The sequence below is a fragment of the Pinus tabuliformis genome, chromosome 5_2, assembly GCF_031772625.1.
Source record: "Pinus tabuliformis cultivar Carrire ecotype Pingquan chromosome 5_2, CPIR1, whole genome shotgun sequence".
Taxonomy (NCBI): Eukaryota; Viridiplantae; Streptophyta; class Pinopsida; order Pinales; family Pinaceae; genus Pinus; species Pinus tabuliformis.
Genome location: NC_142306.1, coordinates 378,092,923 through 378,110,000, shown reverse-complemented (window position 1 = coordinate 378,110,000; position 17,078 = coordinate 378,092,923).

Below are 17,078 nucleotides of genomic sequence, written 5' to 3'. Positions count from 1 at the left end.
AAAATTCAAAACAAAATAAATTGAAATTTAAAATAAACTAATTTGACTTTGGTCCTTTAACGTTCATTTTTATAAAACTTTAAATTTTTATTTGTTAGCTGTTAGGAATTTACATATTTTTAATGAGTTGATCTTGCTCCTCATCCTGGTCCTGATGATGAAGCTAGATATAGATTCAAGACGCATGGACCCTTTGTTCTCTATGTGATTTCTCTATAAAATCTTAGCATTATATCATAAATCACATAAGCATAAAATCTAAAATTAAATTTATATTTAATTATATATTTTCCTTTTTACAAATTTCTTAAATATTAAAAATAATTTTTATTTCCAATAAATTTACTAGAATATTAAGAAGATGTTTTTATTCCTCATAAACAACTTTAACTTTTAGTGTCTTCCGATAAAAAAAATATATTCTACTTATTTATTTTTTGGGAAAAAATATTTTTATTATTTTTTGGAGATTTATTAATGAATATTTGAATAAAATTTCATACACATAAGTGTCTTTAATAATTATTTTTTGTCTTATATTTATATAAATCTAAAATATAAAAATATTTTTTTAAAAACATTTATAAATATTTAAAATATTTATATAATTTGAAAATAAAATAAAATATACATTAGGAAATACAAAACGAGCAACCACAATTTTTAATAGAAGAGATAGGGGAACTTCACCCCTAGAAAGTTGTAATAGCGTAGAAAACTACGTATTTTAGAAATTTTAAACTCTTCATACAAAAATACAAAATATTTTAAAATTTCTTATTTAAATCAATGATTATGATTTTTAAATAATGTTTTAAACCCTCAATCAAAATTAAAGATACAATACTGGCTGGAAGGCGTCAATTGAAACTATCCCTCCATCCATATATATATATATATATATATATTTTATTTGTTTAGTTTTAATCATAGCTAAGTCTATTAATAGGTCTTGGGAGTTAATGCTAACAGTTTAATTTATTATATAACAAGAAACTAGCTTGCATAATAACTAACTAATTAATGATTTATATATTTATATTTAATTCTCAATATTTATATTTATATATATTTCATATTATATTATTGATTTAAGGTTTTTGATCTTACAATTATATATATAATTAAATTCATAATATACATTTATAATTATTTATTATTCCATATTATGATTTCAATTATCAAAGAAAAATTTTTATAAGGATTTTTAATATTAGATTAAGAACTAATGTTTGTTTTATTGGTCTTGGTAGTTATTTCAAACAATTACATTTTCTTGGAAATAAATATAACAAAAACTAACTTACATATTAATTAGCGAACCATTTATTTATATAATTATAATTAGGGAAATAGGTTTATTAATAACTAATTGATTCATACTTTTGATTATTAAATACAAACTTTACCTTTATTCAATCTTTGGTAATAAATATAACAAAATTTTGGTAATAATTATAATGAAAAATTACTTTTCCTGTCCCTTTCCCTCGGTCCAATCAGATTGGCCAATCAAATTTAACTGTTTTCAGTCAAATTACCCAGTCCAATGTAGCCATTTCCTAGTCAAATTTAGCCGTTGGAAGATCTGCTCTCCTTATTTAACATTCAACAATGATATTCTTCAACTTGTCCTCACGGTGAACCACACTCGTTGGTGTAGCCATTTCCTAGTCAAATTTAGCCATGAACCACACTCGTTGGTGTAGCCATTTCCTAGTCAAATTTAGCCACTGGAAGATCTGCTCTCCCTATTTAACATGCATCCATGATCTAATTTTTCAACTTGTCCTCACGATCAAACACACTCGTTGGTTCGAAAAGCACGTAGAAAAAAGTATTATAATGTCATCTCCACCCACCAAATCTTCTCAAAAACTTCATAGATATCTATATATTAAAATTTTTGTTAAAATAGAATATTTCAATATTGTATATAAAAAATATTCAATATGATTTCCCAATAAAATATTTTAATACGAATTAATATTAACATATATTTAAAAATACATTAATAATAAAAAAATCATTTTAATTTGTATGATACAATGTTTAGATGTACATATCATGTAAAATATTTTAATGCCAATTATCTATATATTATATATGATTCTAAAATTTTTATGTATATATTATGGGAATTTAAGTTGATTAAAACTTTTATTTGGTCTTATATATACTTTATTTACCATTCAAAAATACAATTTGTATATTGCACTCTAAAAAAATTGTGCGTAAAAAATTTAATCCCTCTAAATTTAATTAATTCTTCTAAGATCATGTTAGATCCCTACTTAGAATAAATCTACATTGGTTTATATATAATTTTATAATTTATTAATTATGTAAATTTTAATATATATTTATATATTAATATTATTATAATCTTTATTTAAAAAGAAAAAATATATAATTTGCCATAAATTTTATTTTGATAAAGGAAACATTTACTTAACATACCAATGATATTTTCTTAATTTTTATAACGTCATCCTGAAGTGTTCCTCCTACCTTTTTAAGGTAAATAAATAGATATATTGTTTAAAAGTGGATATATTATTTAAAAATATAATGGCATTTTTTTATTCATTATATTAACATTTCAATTCCATTTATTTGAACCATCTCTAACATACCAAAGGATCTCACATTTAAAACCCAACATGACTACAACGTTTCTTATGGATTAATTGCCTACTTTTGAGGTGGGTGTAGTTGAACTTATAAATGAAATGACAATTTTTTCAAACTATTATTTTGTTTAATTTTAATCAAATCTTAATAGAGATTTTTAAAATTTTCAGATTAAATTTATAATTTGTAGAATTCAAAATGCTTCAAAAGTTTTTCAGGATGTTGAATCTATTTATGCATTCAAAAATATATTTTAAACAATAAAAAATCACTATATTGTTTGAGATTGTATCATTAGGTTTTGATGAAAAAACCATTTCTCTATAATTAAACTACGCACTCTAAAAATTAATTATTCAATCACCGACCTACTATTACACAACATAATGTGATTTCCATCGACTTGTTCCCTAGTTGGATTATTCACCGCCGAAAAATCATTACACACCATCACACAAATCGAAAGCTAGGAGATTCAAAGGTATGGTTTTCAAAATTGATTTATCAAAGGCCCGTGATAGATCTAGTTGGTTATTTATAAGGATGTTGTTTACCTATTTACGCTTCAATTACAACTTTATTAGTTTGGTAATGGCATGTATCACTTCACCCTCTTTTAGACTACTAATGAATGGGTCAATTTTAAATTTATTTCATGCAGAAAGGGGCCTTCGACAAGGTTTTCCCTTATCCCCTCTTCTTCTCTTATTGCTTGTCGAAGGACTCAGTAAGCTTATTGATTATGCAAAATGCAATGGCGATATAAAAGGTGATATCATGGTTTAGGGTATATCTTTGTCCCATTTATTGTTTGTTGACGATGCTTTATTATTTAACAATGGGTCCCGAAGAGACTTGTCTTGTCTAAAACATGTTTTAGAGCTTTTATGTAAGGCTACTGAGATGGAAAGAAATTATTAAAAGTCTTCCTTTTGTGTTGTTGGATGCTCTCATGATGAATTAGTTAGCATAAAATTGCAGTTTCCTTTCAATAGGATGGAGCTTGAAGATGGATTAAATTATTTAGGTTTTCATTTAAAGCCTAATTGTTAAACACTTTTTGATTGAGTCTAGCTTGTGGGAAAGATTGAGAACCATGTTAAATTATGGTGTCATAGAAAAATATCTCGAGCAGGTATATTGGATCTATTAAAATCATTTTTGGAGGCTATACTGTTTTTTGGATGGTGTTGGCTTGGATTTCGAAAGGGGTTCTAAATAAGTTTAAAAAATCTTGCTGCATTTTTTTGTGGAAAGGCTTGCACGAAGGAAAACCTTTCTCTTAGTTAAGTTGAGACATTAGGGGAACTTTTAGGTCTAAAATGGGCCTCTAAAGGAAATTATAAAATAATAGTGGAAAAAATAAAATAATATTAGATTACATCATCAAATTTTAGAGGGAAAAATAAAATAAGAAAACTATTTTTCAACTCGTATTTTCAACTTATCTCCCTATGAGTTTACTCAAATTTCAAGCAAAAACACTTGTTGGATGCAAAATTTGATCTCTCATCCAAGGAGTACCCATGTTGCATACTTTCGATGAATCCTACTACATCAAACATGAGAAATACATGAAAAACGTGATTGCAATCACATTTTTTCATGTATTTCTCATTTTTCATGTAACAAGGTCCATTGAAGGTGTGCAACATGGGTGCTCCTTGGATGAGGAATCAAGTTTTGCATCAAACGAGTATTCCAACTTGAAATTTGAGTAAAACATTAGGGAGATAAGTTAAAAATACGAGTTGAAAAAGTACTTTTTTTATTTTATTATTTTTTAAACTTTTTACTTTTTTAATCCAAAAATGGTGAATCATCCCCCATGGATGACACCATCGTCTTATATTATATTGGTTCTCATCAATTTTATTTTTGTTGTACATGTTTCCTAGGAGACCCATTTTAAACCAAAAAATTCCCCTAATGAAAAATTTCCCTTCCAAATAAATGTGCAAGTCGGGGTTTGAATAATCTGGTGGGTTTTACAAATGCTTTGGTGGTGAAGGTACGGTGGAAGCCGATCTCTTCTCGTAACCTATGGACAAAGGTATTTATTCAAAAATATATTTTTGGGCTATCTCTTTGGAGGACTAGATTGACAATCCAGTTAAATGTAAGCTAAATATCTTCATTGTGTGGAAATATTTGATTGATTCCTTCCCAATTACTGAGAGCGGTATGGCTTGGAGAGTGGGTTCTAGTTACCAAGTAAAAATATGGTTAGATCCTTTGATGGGTTGCGGGGACTCTTTTCATCTCCCTCAAGGTTTGATTAATGCCTTAGGTGCCCAAGGAATTAAAATGTTGAATCAAGTAGTTGATCCTATCTTTTCTTCAATTTAGTCCCAGGGTCGGCTATCGACTCATGCTTTAAATATGCCAGAAGAATGGCACATGATTTTCTCTACCTGTATAATAGCGCTCCGTATTTCTCATGTTTGGATCCAGAATGAGTCAGATGAATTTTGATGCATCGTTTTCCCTTCTGGTGAATACTCTCCCAGGGACGGTTATATCAATAAGTTTGTGGAAAGGGAGCCAAGGGTTTTGGAGTGGTTGTGGAAGCTGTTATGGAAGCTAAAAAGTCTAGCGAAATTCGGTTTGTTCCAATGGTGTCTTTTGGAAAGAAAGGTGCTAAAGGGGGAATAATTTAAGAAGCATAATTTTTTTGGCCCCTCTTGGTGCCATTTTGTAGATCTTATGAAGAGTCAATTGATCATTTATTTATGTTCTGTTATTTTTCAATTCATATTTGGAAATCTATAAATTAGTTCTCTACCTCTCTGTCTAGTGGCATAGTCTCTCTTTTAAAGAGGCTTGGTCTTCTTGGTGGTGATTGGTTCCAACTCATAAAATGATAAATTTACCTCTTTTCATCAAGTGGGGCATATGTTTGGGAATAAATGGAATTATCTCTTTGGACATGGCTCTTCGTGCAGATCGCCTCGTGGATCAGGTGATCACTATATATGAATTTATTCTAGAGGAAGAGGAATCCTCTAGTCGCCGTGTCATCAGAGAAGAGGTCATTGACAGGTATTTTTTGTGGGCATATTTTAATGGTTCCTTTAATAGAGATGAGATTTGTGGTGGGGGAGCTATCCTCTTTCTGTATAAAAGTCACTCTTTTAGTCTCAAGAGTGGTTTGGGCAGCGGTTCAAACAACTTTGTTGAGTTATTTAATCTAAAGCTTCTCCTTCTCTTGACTCTTGAAATTGGTTGCCAATAGTTGCACGCTTTTTGGGGACTCTCATGTGATTATAAATTGGATCAATGAAGCATAAAGTTGTCATATTTTCCCTCTCAGGCCTGTTTTGCATTAAGTGATTTCGATGAAGCATAATTTTTATTTTATTTCTTGTCATTATATCTACAGTTAACAGAACTCCATTACTGATGCTTTTTCCAAGGAAGGCATGCAATAGGCTTAGGCAGTATGCCAGGTTTGGGAGTAGATAAATGGGGACTTTTTAGTCTATGATCTTCATCCCTTCATAGAGGGGCTTTCTCAAAATTATTAGCAATTCTGTTTTCCTTTCATATGACAATTTTGTGTGCTCTTATGGGTTTTAGAATCTATATATAGAAAGAAGCTTTTCTCATTTGTATCATCCAAGAATTGTTCATTTGTGTAATGTAAAGGAGGTTACCCCCTCGAAGAGGCTAATACTGGAGTCGTTGCTCTATCTCTTCTTCTATTTTGTTAACTGGTTGCATAACATGATATCTATGTCTCATATGAAGATTCTCGTCCTTGTAGTGACCCTTTGTATTTTTTATATGCCTTTTGACATATATAGTATGTAACTTTCATTATTATTTAATGAAATTTTATGATTTTTCCTTCAGTAAAAATTATTATAATTTTCATTATAATTTTAAAATAAGATTAATATTATTATTAATTATGTCGATAGGCATGTCTATTTTGGAATTGAGTTTTATTAAATTTAATTCAATTGTCAACATTTATTAGGTGGATGGTAAGGATTTAACCTCCATAGAATATTTTAGAATATTCTTAATAGTATAAGGTTGATGTCTAAAGTACTATACCCTTTTTATTTTTTTAATTAAATTGATTAATTAAAATAAATGTTATGTGAACAAGTGTCATATAAAATGAGTTACGTTTTTTACAGATGTGGTGTTGATAACCCATGGTATTGTAAAAATTGTATTTACATATTAAGAATCTCTACAATAGAGTTAAGGAAAATCTCCATGGATAAGAGTCTTGTCCCATAGTATGCTTAACTTATATATTAATTACTCTTAAAATTAATAATAATAATTTAAAATCAAATTATAATTTAACTAGTTTTATAATTTATATTTTTAATTTTAACAACTTAAAATTCATTATAAAATTATTTGATGTTTATTATAAATTAATGCCTATTAACATTTAATAGTCATTTTATTTATATGGTTCTACTAATTTAATCTTATTATTAATATGTTTACTTGCATATTATTATGCTTCTAGTTGTTTCACTCATATCTTGCTTCTGGCTTCTCGTATGGAATTTTATGCAATTATCCCCATAACTATTTAGCTTGAAGATGACTTTTTTTGAATTTGAAATGTTAACGATTAATAATGAAAGTTAGGTATAATTCTAATTTCATTTTATAAATTCATTTAATTATTCCATTTCTTTCTAATTTTATTTGATTGAATATTTAATAGTATTGATAAAGGTAAAATTCAAAATTTAAATTTGAATGACCCACTAGTTTTCCAAATAAAAAAATTTCATTTCATACCTCTAAAAAAGAAATATCTATAAAACTATCGAGCCATAAAAAGATTCAAATTCACATTATTGCATGTCACCTTTATAAATACTTAATAGTAATAATAAAAGTAAAATTCGAAATCCAAATTTGAATGAGCCACTAGTCTTCTAAATAAAAAAATTTCATTTCATACCTCTAAAAAAGAAATATCTATGAAAATATGGAGCCATAGAAGGATTCAAATTCACATTATTGCATGTCACCTTTCAATAAACTATTGTAGAGAATAGCTAAAGCGATATTTGCTACAACTCAAATGGTTCAAATAAAATGCAACGAGAATTAAAACAATACTTTCTATAAAGAAAAATATTCAACAATTCTATTTTAAGAGCAAAGGGGTTTTACAAGCCATTCTAAAAATTTTGAAGGTAGTAATTCCAATGTTATAAATTCGAAGGGAAAAAAAATATATAAACATATAATGAATGAAATTTTTAAACCCAATGAATGAAAGTTTGTCATTGCCTTCTTTGCTTTCTTTGATGTTATATTGATTTATTCCCAATAAGAGGAATGGAATAGACGCAGAGAAAAATCAAGTGATTAGAAGTTATCCAATGCCAAGAAATGTTATTTGAGTTGGATCATTCATAAGAGTTGGATAGTTAATCATTTTTTAAAAGAATGTTATCAAATTTGAATGGATATTAAAATGCGAGAAAAGTTTCCAACACTTGTAGAATTTATTTAGAAGCGCACCAATAATCCACTATGTGTACTAGTGCATACAAATAAATGGTTGGTTGTGTTCTCGTACAATATCACTAAATCAATGAAATTGAAGGTGCGTGAGAAATTATGCTATTCATGATGGTTGGCGCTTAAGTGTGATTTAGAGTTCTCGTACAATATCACTTACCTTTTATAAATCAATGAAATTGAAGATGCGTGAGAAATTATGCTATTCATGATGGTTGGAGCTTAAGTGTGATTTAGGGTTAATTAGAAGGTTAAATGTATAATCAAAGGTAAAGGTAAATGAAACGAAATGAAAGTCAAAGTCCATGAAATGTGCATTTCTAGAAAATTTGAGTTGGATCATTGATAAGATTTGTTGAGAAGTACATAATGTTTATTCAAAGCTTTTTAAAGGTCGGATAGTCAATCACTTTTCAAAAAAATGCTATGAAATTTGAATGGATATTAAAATGTGAGAAAAGTTTCTATCACTTACAGAGTTTATTTAAGAGCGCACCAATAATCCACTATGTGTACTCATGGATGGACAGGTGTTTGGTTTGGTTGATTTCTCGTACAATATCGCTAACATTTTATAAATCTATGAAATTGAAGATGCGTGAGAAATTATGTTATTCATGATGGTGGGAGTTTAAGTGTGATTTAGGGTATATAAGGGTGAATTTGGGCTAATTAGAACATTAAATGTAAATGTAAATAAAATGAAAGTCAAAGGCCATGAAATCTCCATTTCTAAAAGAGGAAACAACAATTGAGATAATTTTATTGAAATATTAAAATATTTCTCATTAGTTTCGTGAAAATTTTTAGTGTTAGGGGTATTGGTGAGGCATGGGATGGGATTTTGAGTTTTTCTTTTTGTTGGAGTATTACATGGGGTTTTGAGACATTTTGAGAAGAGCTTGGAAGGAAATCCAACCTTCCTACTGCCATGGTAGGGAGGGTTGCATGTCAAGTAAATTCCTACTTTTGTTAATGAAATGATGAATCTTTATTCTAGTGCACATTATTTGTGGTTGTTTGTTGCATTTGGAGATGTTTGTGTGTAATTTAAATTTATTTTTTTTCATCGTACCTGCATTGGTTTTTTTTTTCAATTTGTTTTGTTTTCTTTTGTTGGCCATCTTGACTAGAGGGTACAAATTTGCCAACAGATTTGAACCAACTAGGAAACTCTTGGTTCGATTTCACAGTTGGGTGGCAGCAATGATGAGGAGAAGCCTAAGTTGATGAACTTGTGGTCATAGGGAGGCTATGGGCCTGGCCATCTTGTATCATAAAGAAAAATGTAAAATCATGAAATTCGTGGATGGAATTTTTATGAGTTTCTAGTGGATAACAAAGAATAGATAAGGCTCCTCGGATGACTAGTGGAATGTGTTCAACATTACGCAGTCAAATTTTTGAAGAATCTCATGCATGGATAGAATGCAGTGCTGCGTAGGTATATGGAAACTTGTTGCATAAGACCCCACAATGATAGAGCATTGTGACACTGGAAAATATGTGACATTGCATTTCGCTAAGAAATTTTGAGCTATTATGTCACTTCAATCACCATCAAATTCAAATGGAGGTGGCCATACCAATCGCTCCATCCTACAAAAGAGCTTGTCTCTTGTGAAAGAAGGAGGTGGTCATCCGCTGAAAATATTTTGTCATGGATTTTCTTCCACATTCATACTATCATTTCTTGATTCACTCTGCAAAATGAAAGATTAATTATATTCCCATGGAAACGAAGGTTGGGAGAAGACCCAATTCTTTAAAGCAGTCATTTGAAGGGAATTTGGTTATGATGACTGGCACATCGTTGGGGCTTGGAAGGGAGTTTGCATTAAAATTTGCGAGGCGTAGATGCCACATTATGGCCACTTCTTAAAGAACCAAATTCTTGATTTCTCTATGTGAGGAGATAGAGAAACTCAATACTTCATCACCTGCCTCAACATAGGGTGATTCCAACAACATACCACTCATCAAATCCATGGCAATGGAGCTTGATATTAGCTGGAGTGATGTGATTGTTAATGTAGCCATGGGAGTTTCTTGGTAGTGTTTTGAAACAATTAGTGTGCTTATTAGTAACATTGGCTTTAGAGGTAATGTGAATTCTTCCCTAGATTTGAAGGAGGATAAATGGAACATGGTTGTAAAAAAAAATTGAGAGGCACTTGGTTAGTGTCCAAGGAATTTGGAAAGTGCATGTGTGAAGAAAAATAGGGTGGGTCAATAATTAATATTTCATTGATTAGTGGTTTGTGGCAGGGGTAATTACCTAGAGGACCTGCATATCCAGCCTCTAAGGTGGAAATAATTGTGATGAAAAAGGTTATGGCATTGGAGCCTGAGATGTAAAATACTCGTGTTAATGGTGTAGTACCATGATTCATTACATCTAAAATTATCGATGGCCTGATGGAAGAATATTGGTTGAAAATTTTGGAAAGAAAGGTTGTCCCTCTACAAACCTGGGGAGGGTGGCATTGATTTTTGTTCTTAATAAATAGACCAAGTAGTTCTACGGGAATATAAATCAATTTCATGCTCATAATTTTGTATCGAATTCTGAGGGGGGTGGGAAGGGTAGGTGGGTGGGGGAGATACAACTCAAAATGTGACAAACCCAAAAATTTTAAATTTTGTTACAATGACCTATTTTTATAGTAAATTTCCAAAAAAACTGCACTAGGAATTATTTTTATGTCATTTTTTTTTCTTATTATGCTTTTGTGTTATAACACTAGTTAGTTATTAGAGACCCATGCAGTCTCGAGAATAGGAAATGAGGTCCCCAACAACAATAGGGCAATCCAATAACACCAACAATTGGCAAAAAGCAAGGAATCCAAGGAGGTGCAACAACTGTGGAAAACGAAGAAAGGAGAACAATAGAGAGCTAAATGCAAGTTGCAGTAGTTAGTTATGGGGTCTTGCAAGCAAAGCCTAGGACGCTCATGTGAGAAGAAGAGAGATGGGGCCTTGTGACCATGAGGCTAGGGCTTCCATAGAAAGAAGAGTATGTGCACAAAGAGGGAGCAAAGAGTAGGGTAGAGGTTAGTGTGCAATCTACAGTTTAACATTATTATGATTGTGCAATATTAATACAAGAAAGCATGGATTTCCAACTGCACTTGGCTTGGGACAAGCCAACGATTTGTGTTGGGAGCATGTTGGAGCCCAAGTGTGATTTATGCTACATAAGGGTGAATTTAGGTTAATTAGAAGGTTTAATGTAAAATGAAATGTAAATGTAAATGCAATGAAATTAATTTCAAAGGCCAAGTAATATGAATTTATAACAAAAGGAAAAACAATTGATATATTTTCATTGAAATATTAAAATATTCCCCTCTAGTTTCATGAAAAAATTTAGGTTCAGGGTTTTTTGTGAGGCATGGGATGGGATTCCAATTTTTATCTTTACTGGAGAATTTCATAGGGTTTTGAGGATGTATGAGAAGAGCTTGTAAGAAAACAAAACCTCCCTATCGTCGTGGCAATGAGGGATTCATGTTATGTAAATTATTTATTTTACTAATGAAATGAGCAATCGAGATTCCAATGTCTAGTATTTGCAGTCGTTTGTTTCATTTGCAACAATTTGTGTATAATGTAATTTTATTGTTTTATTTGTTGTTAGTTTCATTTTTTGTCCCTGCATTGGTTTTTTTTTTTGGTTTCTGCAATTCATTTATCTTTTCTTTTTTTGGCCCTCCTTTCTAGAGGGTAAATTTTTTCCGAACAATTACATAGAGTTGGTAGCAATGGTGCATAATTAAAAAATTGTCTAGATATTACTTTGTGAGCAACAATTTAGAGTTAAATTTAATTTTTAGATGATATATTTGTTTTATTACTAATTTATATGCCTAATTATGTGTTAATTTATACAATGACATGCATTTTATATTTTTGTTCATAATTATGAGTGGAAACACTGTATTTGAATTTGTAAGAATTGATATGGATGAAGGATCCATCTCTGCAGGAGAGCATATTCCATAAATTAATTTAATGATATTAAATAAACTAGGGAACTCTATAATAATACAAGTAGGGGGATGTATTAAATAAATTAATGAGTAGGTGTTCTTTACATTCTTAAGCCAATAATTGAGATGGTTGCTTTTTACCTCTTATTGAGATTTCACTAGAGAAGTGGAGAGTTAAGTTATTAGGTTTTTGTTTACATTTTTTTATATATCTTCTTTTTGTTTTGCAAGTGCATTTTCCGTATGTCAAGCTCAACATTCCTTGAATTTTCATCCCATGAATCATGACAATTACATAGGTATATTAAAGAGAAAGGTAATTATAAAAAATATTATTATGGTCTATGTCCAAGTATGAAAATGATGATATATGACCAAATGAGATAATGATTATCATGATTAACATCTATTGATACCATAATTGGTATATAAGCCCTTACGAAAGCGAAGAGATTACTTGTATTTCTTTAATTTTTTTTATGTGATCAAAAAACATTAAGATAAGTGTTCTAACATCACTATAGTTATGATGATTTGGAATTTTAGAGAGGATGATATCTAATTTGGGTATACTCAAGACACTTTAGGAGAAAGTCGTTTTCCCCTCTCTAAGTGCCATAAAGATGAAAAATCCTTTTGTCCTATTGTGTTTTCCGTATTCTCCAATATTCTCTTTAAATTCAAATGTAAAAATATTTTTTATATTATAATTTTTTTGCAAAATTATTCTTCATTCCCCAATAATTTAGCTAAAACGACCACTTTATGACATCTCTCCTTACGTGCAAGTGGTTTCAATTCTTGCCATCCATTCTACTTATGTTATTCTTGTACATAAATATATAGTGATATTATTCCTTCAATAAAAAAATACTCAATCATAAAATAGGGAAAATATAATATATATTACTTTTTGATGCTAAATTTTGATGATGATGATGATGGTGGTGGTGGTTAACATACGCTGAGACCAAAAAATGATCTATCGGACCTAAATAAACAAATTATCTATTTTGATTTAAGATTTTATTCCTATGCTCAAAAAGCTTGGAGAGAAGCCTCCCGAGCTCACTATAATTTTGACATTGTAAAAGGCTAGGAAGGTCAGTATTGTAGCGAAGGTTGTGAAATTGAGATCTAATGTGGTTGTATGCAGGGAACTCTAAGAGGAAGTGGTTTTCATCTTCAATGCTCCTATTCTCACAAATATGGCAGATCCTTTACATCCATGGCGTTTTAGAAACTGCCCAACGACCTGCTTCACTATGGAGCTCATGAGAATTCGTTCTAATATTTGCTATATTAATTTTCTTCTTTGAGCTAGTTAAAATAGAGAGATACCTTTGATCTTCAACAGTGGGGTTGATGACCTTCTTATAATAACTTAATTTTCTTTTAGACGCTAAATCTTTCTCATGACACAATTTTTCTTTGAACTTAGAAGTAACAATATATTTAATGCTATTTATGTTTTGCAATGCATCATTCTCGTTGATATCCCAATAGTTTAACCAGGCCCTTGTGTCTTTATGCCATCCTCGATTGAGCCTTAGGTGGTTTTGGCTGGAATTTAAAGCTAGCTTAGGAAGTCTATGATATTCTATGTTATTGAGCATGTGTTTGTACAACAGAAACCTAATCATAGCTAGGCTCTCAATAGGGGAAAGACCTGCTTCTATAAGGAGAATAGGATAGGGTGTATTACTTTTAATTTTCATGTTATAAGTTATAAACGCTTCTAGATTTTCTCAATCTTTATCCATGATTCTCTGGAGATGTTGCAACCCCAAACCTCAGCCATATAAGATAACATGAGTGACTAAAGTTTCAAAGAGGAACTTCTTTTTATCCCACATTACGAGGTTTGATGTTTTACAATTATTTTCAAGACCAAAATAAGCTTTCCACCCCCCATTAATCCTTTTCTCAATGTTATGGTTCCAGTTGAGCTTGTGATGGATATCAATTCCTAGGTACTTGTAAGAATACACTTCCTCCAAGTTATTATTGTCATACATAAAATTAGCGTAAGTGTCCTTCTTGGATTTGATAATAATAACTTTTGTTTTGTCAGTGTTAATAGTCATACCCATGGTAGAGCATAAATCCTTAAGAAGCTTGAGTTGCATATCAAGATCAGAAGGGCGCCTTGCCAAAAGAACAATATTGTCAGCATAGAGAAGAAGGATAACGACTATCCCAACTAAGATCGTGCCATCACATCCTGCTTCCTCTAAATAGCCTTCGAGCTTATCGATGTAAATGCCAAATAGGGTAGGGGAGAGGGGACAACCTTGTTTAACTCTGATGTTACACTTAATATGTTTCAACCACCCCTCATTTCTCTTTAGCTTGGCAATTACATTCTCGTATAACCTTATAGCAGCAGGTCTCAACTCAAGAGGAACCTTTAGCTCTTCTAACCTATTCCAAAGGTTGTATCTAGGAACCATATTGAAAGCCTTTCTAAAGTCCACAAAGCAACAAAATAAATTGGATTTATCTTTACGACATTCCTCCGCAATGATCCTTAGCGTAACAAGGTGGTCTATTGTTGATTGATGCCTTCTGAAACCTGCTTGGCCTTTAGCTTGCTTACCTTCACTTTCAAGCCATATGCTTAAGTTGTTTTCCAGAATACTACCATACAACTTGGCTAAGAGAGGGCTGATCATAATTGTCCGATAATTAGAGGGGTTATTTGTATCCCCACTTTTAAAAATAGGGATAATGAGGCTCTCAGTCCAAGGTTTAGGGAACCCTTGCTTGACTGCTTGATTGAAAAGCTTGTGGATGTGGGGGATGAGGACAGGACCTCCAATTTTTAAGATTTCCCCCTGGTAACCTTCAATGTCCTTAGCTTTCCCATTAGCGAGGCGATTAACCCCAAACTTAATGTCTTCTAAAGAGAAAACTTGGGTTTCCAAATTATCCATGACGTTTGGAGATTCATAAAGCTTTTTAAGATAAGAATTCCAATCGTGAAGAGCAATTTTATTATTATCCTTAGTCTTCCTAGTCAGAATCTGCCTCCAAAATTTCTTGGGAGCTACCTTAGAGAGGTGTAAGAGATTCTCTTGTCTTTGATGAATGTACTACCTCTTTTTCCTTTTAGTTAGGGCTTTGTATATTTTTATCTTGTCCATTTTAAGAGAATCATCAACAGCTTCCTTAATTTCTCTCCTCGCACTTTTACAATCTTTGTCATACCATGGATTGGTTTTGTTATTTCTTTTATTATTTGAGACTTCAATTGAGAACTTGTTAATAGAATATGAGAGGGTTGTAGTAAAATTATGATAGAGGTCTTCTATGTTGTCTATACTAGATAAAGGAAGAAAATTAGTTTTTAATTCATTTAGAAAGAGATCCTTTTTGTTTCTATCAAATATTAAGTTCTTTTGGCTGTAAGTATGATTTTCTATGGGAACTCTATGCATGACAAAATTGAGAGTTATAAGTAAAGGCCTATGATCAGAGTCAGGTTTGTGGTCGTTTAAGATGTCAAAATTTACCATTTTGTTGTATAATGGGAGATCGGAAATAACGTAGTCTACCACACTTCTACCAAGTCCATGGATGCAGGTCATCTTTCTGGAATTGGGCCACTTCTTTAGACCGTTGCAAATTATGAGATCCTGAGCACTACAGAGATTGACTAGTTCTGACCCAAACAAATTTTCCTCGAGTTCTTCAGAGCTCCTTTTGTACCTACTAGCCAGGGTAGGGTCTTCATCTAACCAAAGAGGATTAGGGTTGGAATGATTGCTTAGAATAATAGCTTGGTTGTTTGAAGTTCGAGCATTAAAGTCACCTATTAAAAGGATATTACTGTCATTCATTAGGCTAGAAATATCATTCTCTAAACCATTGTAAGGGTTAGTTTTATCTAGATTCTTCTTCTTATAGAAGTTAGAATTGATGGGGGGAAATAACATATTGCTATGTAGGACTTTTTATTATTAATGTCTCTGATCTCTATCCAACTATATTGGTTGTAAGGGTCGTTTTTATAAATCCTAACATGGGGGGAGATGTTATTCTTAATGTAACAAGCTATTCCCCCAATGCCTCTACGGGAGGATCGCTTGTTCCACGTAGACCATAGCGTAAAGCCATCTATGTTAGGGAACTTAGATTCTTCGTGCTCCCAAGTTTCAACAAGCAAAATAATATCAACATCATTTGAAATCCAACTTAGCTTGGGGCATTTGTTCCATGGCAAGCCCCGAAAGTTCCATGAAAGGATCCAAAGCATGTTTAATTGCTATTGATTACTATCTTTTTGGTTTCTATCTCGAATAAAGGCTTTTCTATTTCTGATTATTGCCCATTTTCCTTCCTTTCTAGCTTCTTTTACCTTTTGAACCTCCTTTCTTAATTCTGCTTGACCTTCTGGAATGAGATCTTCATTTATGAATATTCCCGTTCCTTTTAGACTTGAGGTTTTACTAAGTATGCCGTGCTTATGATTAGTAGAGCTCACCTTTATGCGGATTAGTCTTCCTTTATTCACGGTTAATTTCCCCAACCATGTTGCTTCTGTGAGACACACTATTTCAATTTGTAATCTATTATGTAATTCTGTCTGGACTAAGGCTAAAGTATCCTCATCTTCTTCCTCTTTTAAATCGAAGATTATAAGGTTCAAGGCCCTTTTGTTACGTTCGTGGTCTAATTCTATTAATTTTTTCATTTCATCTTTAATTGGTTTAATATCTAACTTGTCTACCACTTTATTTAGGGTGAGGCAGCTATTAACTTTTTCTTCTAATTCTTTAATCATGTCTTTCATTTTAAGACCCTCTAAAGTATCAGCGTCTCCTTGCTGGGATAGTTGGTTAGTATCTTGGTTTTGTTTTTCTATAACCTGCAATCTAGTCTCCATTGCCTCCATTTTATTCTCCAGTAGTTCTATTTTATTTTCTATTTGTTTTT